We start from the raw sequence: 6,337 nt of genomic DNA, 5'->3' as shown, positions 1-6,337 counted from the left end.
TCCAGCGTATTAATCTGCATTAACAGATATGCATTCAGTAGATAGAATTAAACGTATAGATTGACACAGATATCTAGCTAGCTGGGTGTATGTATGTATAAACAGAGAGAGAGAGCAGGGATAGCTGGAAGGAAAGATACAGATAAAAATATAGGAGAAGGAAATGGCAACCCACTCCAGCACTCTTGCCAGGGAAATCCCAAGGACAGAGGAGCCTGGCGGGCTACAGTCCACAGGGTCGCAAAAGAGTCAGACACAGCTCAGCAACGAAACAACAACACAGATACATAGAGAGATCTGTGGATAGCTGGAGAGACTGACAGAGATGCAAATATAGAAAAGCTGATAGCTGAACACAGAGATATAGATCTATAGATATCTATATAGAAAGATATAAACAGATAGCTGGACAATTGGAAACACAGTTGGGTAGAAAGATACAGGTACTAATATACAGAGATATAAATACAGATATATAGATAAATCTATAGACAGCGACTCAGATACAGATGTAAATAGAGACAGACCAATACATATCTGGATAGAGAGAACTTACTAGGTTGGGATTAAAACACACATATTAGTGTCATATATATACTATACATTAATACATATACATGAATGTATGTATAGATGACAGAATGGATAATGAATCAGGCATTACTGGGCAGGACAGGAACTTCTACTCAACACTCTGTCCTAAGCCATATGGGAGTACAATCGAAAAAAGAAACACGTGTATACATAACTGAATCAAGTTGTTTCCACTCAAACACAACAATGTAAATGAACTGTCCTTCCACAGAAAAAAAAAATTACATGTATGTACAAACTATTACTTAACCAGGAAACAGAGAAATCATGCTTTTGCCGCGACTTAGACAATTTCTAAATGAACATACTGTTGTTGAAACCTAGCATCCACTCACTCATATGGAATGGAAAAGAGAAGACAAGAGTATTGGGTGAGGCACAAAGGAGCAGCGTTTATTGCTTTGCCAGGCTAAGGGGGCCACAGTGGGCTCATGTCCTCAAGACCGTATGATCTACACTGGAGGGGGCAGGGAGTTTTATACCGTCCACGGAGCAGGCGTGAACAGCTCACAGACAAGTCTCGGATTAGTTAGCATCCAACCATCTCATCTTCTGTCGTCCCCTTCTCCTCCCACCTTCAATCTTTCCCAGCATCAGGGTCTTTTCCAGTGAGTCAGTTCTTTGCATCAGGTGGCCAAAGTATTGGAGTTTAAGCTTCAACATTAGTCCTTCCAATGAACACTCAGGACTGATCTCCTTTAGGATGGACTGGTTGGATCTCCTTGCAGTCCAAGGGACTCTCGAGTGTCTTCTCCAACACCACAGTTCAAAAGCATCAATTCTTCAGCGCTCAGCTTTCTTCACAGTCCAACTCTCACATCTATACACAACCACTGGAAAAACCATAGCCTTGAGTAGTGGACTTTTGTTGGCAAAGTAATGTTTCTGCTTTTTAATATGCTACCTAGGTTGGTCATAACTTTCCTTCCAAGGAGTAAGCGTCTTTTAATTTCATAGCTGCAGTCACCATCTGCAGTGATTTTGGAGCCCAAAAAAATAAAGTCTGGCACTGTTTCCCCACTTATTTCCCATGAAGTGATGGGACCGGATGCCATGATCTTCGTTTTCTGAATGTTGAGCTTTAAGCCAACTTTTTCACTCTCCTCTTTCACTTTCATCAAGAGGCTTTTTAGCTCCTCTTCACTTTCTGCCATAAGGGTGGTGTCATCTGCATATCTGAGGTTATTGATATTTCTCCCGTCAATCTTGATTCCAACTTGTGCTTCCTCCAGCCCAGCATCTCTCATGATGTACTCTGCATATAAGTTAAATAAGCAGGGTGACAATACAGAGCCTTGACATGCTCCTTTTCTTATTTGGAACCACTCTGTTGTTCCATGTCCAGTTCTAACTGTTGCTTCCTGACCTGCATACAGGTTTCTCAACAGGAAGGTCAGGTAGTCTGGTATTCCTATCTCTTTCAGAATTTTCCAGTTTATTGTGATCCACACAGTCAAAGGCTTTGACATAGTCAATAAAGCAGAAATAGATGTTTCTCTGGAACTCTCTTGTTTTTTCGATGATCCAGTGGATGTTGGCAATTTGATCTCTGATTCCTCTGCCTTTTCTAAAATCAGCTTGAATATCTGGAAGTTCACCGTTCACGTATTGCTAAAGCCTGGCTTGGAGAATTCACTGATCGCTGAGGAAGGCTTTCTTATCTCTCCTGGCTATTCTTTGGAACTCTGCATTCAAATGGGTATATCTTTCCTTTTCTCCTTTGCTTTTTGCTTTTCTTCTTTTCACAGCTATTTGTAAGGCCTTCTCAGACAGCCATTTTGCTTTTTTGCATTTCTTTTTCTTGGGGGCTGTCTTGATTCCTGTCTCTTGTACAATGTCACGAACCTCCGTCCATAGTTCATCAGGCACTCTGTCTATCTATCAGATCTAGTCCCTTAAATCTATTTTTCACTTCACTGTATAGTCATAAGGGATTTGATTTAGGTCATACCTGAATGGTCTAGTGGTTTTCCCCACTTTCTTCAACTTCAGTCTGAATTTGGCAATAAGGAGTTCATGATCTGAGCCACAGTCAGCTCCCAGTCTTGTTTTTGCTGACTATATAGAGCTTCTCCATCTTTGGCTGCAAAGAATATAATCACTCTAATTTCAGTGTTGGCCATCTGGCGATGTCCATGTGTAGAGTCTTCTCTTGTGTTGTTGGAAGAGGGGAATAATCCTTCCCAATATAGGGAATGGACACAGAGTTGGAAATAATCTTGATTTCCAAGCTCAGCATCACTATTTTGTGTTAATAAAACATTACCTCTCTTTTAAATTGCTTTGCCATAGCACCTAGAAAAGCATTTGGAAAGTACTGGATGTATTACAATGAAGATCACTGCAGACAGTGACTGCAGCCATGAAATTAAAAGATGTTTGCTCCTTGGAAGGTAAGCTATGACAAACCTAGATAGCATACTGAAAAACCAGAGATATCACTTTGCTGACAAAGGTCCATATAGTCAAAGCTACGATTTTTCCGGTAGTCACGTACGATGTGAGAGTGAGACCATAAAGAAGGCCAAGCACCGAAGAACTGATGCTTTCGAACTGTGGTGCTGGAGAAGACTCTTGAGAGTTCCTTGAAATGCAAGGCAATCAAACCAGTCAGTCCTATAAGAAATCAACCCTGAGTATTCATTGGAAGGACCTGATGCATAGAGCTGATTCACTGGAAAAGACCCTGATGCTGGCAAAGATTGAAGGCAAAAGGAGAAGAGATCAACAGAAAATTAGATGGTTAGAGAATATCACTGGTTCAGTGGACGTGAATTTAAGCAAATTCCAAGAGACGGTGAAAGACAGAGGAGTCTGGCATGCTGCAGCTGATGGGGTCACAGAGACTCGGACATGACTTAGCGACTGGATGACTACAACAATACCATGAAGGCAATGGTTAAAATACACCTCTGCAGTGTTTTTCAAAAGAGCCCTCCTATTTTAGTTGTCAAACAAGAAAGTAATTTTTGAAGTGTTTCCTTTTTACCTATTTTAGTAACCGAGTCGCCTTTTCCTAGGAGGCTATAGCTTGAGCTGGGGCTTCCCAGGTGGCGCAGCAGTAAAGACTGCTAATGCAGGAGCTACAGGTTCGAAGATCTCCTGGGGAAAGAAATGGCAACCCACCACAGTATTCTTGCCTGGAAAATTCCATGGACAGAGGAACCTGGCAGGTTACCATCCGAGGGGTTGCAAAGAGTGGGACACAACTGAGCACAACACACACGGTAGCTTGCACACACAGCAGCTTGAGCTTTCTCCTTTGTTATTACTGTTTTTAAAGTAGGAGCAAGGTTTCATGATTCTAAGACTTTGAGACCATAAGGTTGTATTTGGCAATGGATATATTGTTTTGAAAATGGCTGATGATATCCTTAAGTCTGATAAAGTTTCCGGGAGTATAGAAACGTGTCTGAACCCATGTCCATTATGGCCACCTAGTTCCCACTTTGGATGTCTGAACCACAGTTATTTCATTTTAATTTTTTAATGTAAGTTTTTTAAATGGCTAAAGCAGATGTACAACGCATATTTAACAGGCCACAAACAGGCTGTCTTCATCAGCCCAAAGTTCAAATTCAATCCTGTGCAAGCCAGAATGATTTCCCCATACCTCAACATATGAAAATGTCTTTCACCATGTTCCCCATTCAATTGCAGATGTTTCCATAAACACCACTGATAAATCAATACATTTCTCCAACGCTGCCAGGCTGGCTCAGTTGCCTGCTCTGGGTCCCTTTATGTCCCTTGGTGCTAAGCCTCTTTTTTTTTTTTTCCCTGCCTAGTTCTCCACTTTGGGGGAGAACAAATCAGATATCACAAACAAGCTCAGAGCTATGCTATTGGGAAATGCTCTGTAGGCTATCCAGTTTATCACTTGCACTTAATTGTCACACAGGCAGTGCACGCATGCTTTTGGCAATACACAGAAAACAAGCACTGGCACGTCATGAACAGTTATACTCTGCGGCATCTTCACTAGAGAGTGTTTTTCCATCCTGAATATTGGGGTCAGAAGTAAAACAGTCACTTTCCATTTTGATAGGGAGACAGACATTTGGTGAACAGTGCGACTGAGTGAGCTGGATGGTTCTTACAGGCCTGGTTCAGATGTTTAGGTCAGCTGTTTTTCCACCGCTGTTGTCCTCTTTTCACCTTGGTGTGGGTGTCATTTGGGGTCAGCAAGCTTTTCTATAGTCAAGTGGAGAGGCCCTTCTTAAGTGCAAAGTACAAACTCAAGTCAGCTTCCTTCGTTTCTGTTGTATACGCTAGTTAAGAGTGCCTGATCGGGGTCCTTTGCTTGGGCCTAGTCCTTTCAGTCGGGTCTTTTCCAGTGCACATAATCCCTGAGCTGTAGGTCACACGGCATCTGATCTTCATCCAGAGAGAGGGGACTGTGACTGGCTTTGGAAACAAGCTTAAAACACCCTTTTACTAGTTCCAATGAACTGTGTACTAATATAACATAGCAATAAAGAGCCATTTTGGATGTAGATAATAAATACAAAGCCTCAGTAAACACAGAACTGCAATATCAACACATGTATACAACTGAAATATAATCTTTTTCTCTCTAGATTATCTTTTAACTAAACCCAAACTAATTAAGGCTGACTTGTTCAAAGTAAGTCTGGTTTCTTTAACCTTGGCCTGATTACTTATACAAACTGAACTGTTTATATAGGCTTGTATTTATGTATTATGCCACATTGTGGCTTGTGACATCTTAGTCCCCTGACCAGGGACTGAACCCATGCTTCCTGCGTTGGAAGCACACAGTCTTAACCACCAGACCACCAGGTAAGTCCCTAGGCTCTTTAAAATTGGCTGCACTGGAACTTTTCAGTAGGAATCTCTCACTGAACTTCTGAAGGCCTCTCAAGGCCAGGAAAACCATGCCAGTAGCTTGCCTTCAGATTCTACCTGTGATATCTATAGACTGAATACATTTGTTCTTTTTTCCAGGTCCCAATAATCTCTACATTCCTACACATGACAAGGGAGTCTTTTCCATTCACCTGATAAGGTTGCTTGGAACCTAAGAGGTCCTCCAGTTTCTGGAGAAACCAGGTAGAGACAAAACAAAAATATTTTAATTTTACCTATAGGTGTAAATTACCATATTGTTGTAAATCACAAGAAAAAAAGGAGCTTTTCCATATCTGAAAAACAAAGATTACTAGCCAGAATTAGGTCAGACAAGTCGTAAAAATCACCACCATATTGAGCAGCTGACTTAATCTCATATAATTAATCTTGGTTCTGTTTGAGTCCAGTTTTCCCACTCGTTTTGTGACCTTGCCTGATGACTGAGAACGCTACTGACTGATCATTTCAAAAAGTTTGTGATGTTTTTAAGGACTGTATGATCTGTCCTGTGAAGTGAGTGTGTTGGTCACTGGAACTTGTGGAAACTATACTCCAAGTGTGAGACCCCACTGTGGCAGGATCGGCCCTGCAGGATGAAAAGCTATAACCCCTCAGGTGAAGATGAGGTTTGTCGGGGAGCCAGGAGAAGCTGAGTGGCCCTCTTGGATTTCCCACGGCCCTGATTTTTTAATTTACAGCTACTGTTTATTAATTTTAAATTCCCTGACTTGGGAGTAAACCATTTCCATGCTATAATGGAGAGCAGTCTTAACAACACAGAAAAAGCTCTTTTCTTGAGGTACTTTTTTTCACAACCCTTTTTATCACTTCCTGGATTTGTATTAATTCTTCCCTTACTTTTCCCATCCAG

The sequence above is a fragment of the Ovis canadensis genome, chromosome 19 (assembly GCF_042477335.2).
Source record: "Ovis canadensis isolate MfBH-ARS-UI-01 breed Bighorn chromosome 19, ARS-UI_OviCan_v2, whole genome shotgun sequence".
NCBI lineage: Eukaryota > Metazoa > Chordata > Mammalia > Artiodactyla > Bovidae > Ovis > Ovis canadensis.
The sequence above is the reverse complement of the archived record's forward strand: the minus strand, read 5'-3'. Positions refer to the sequence as shown.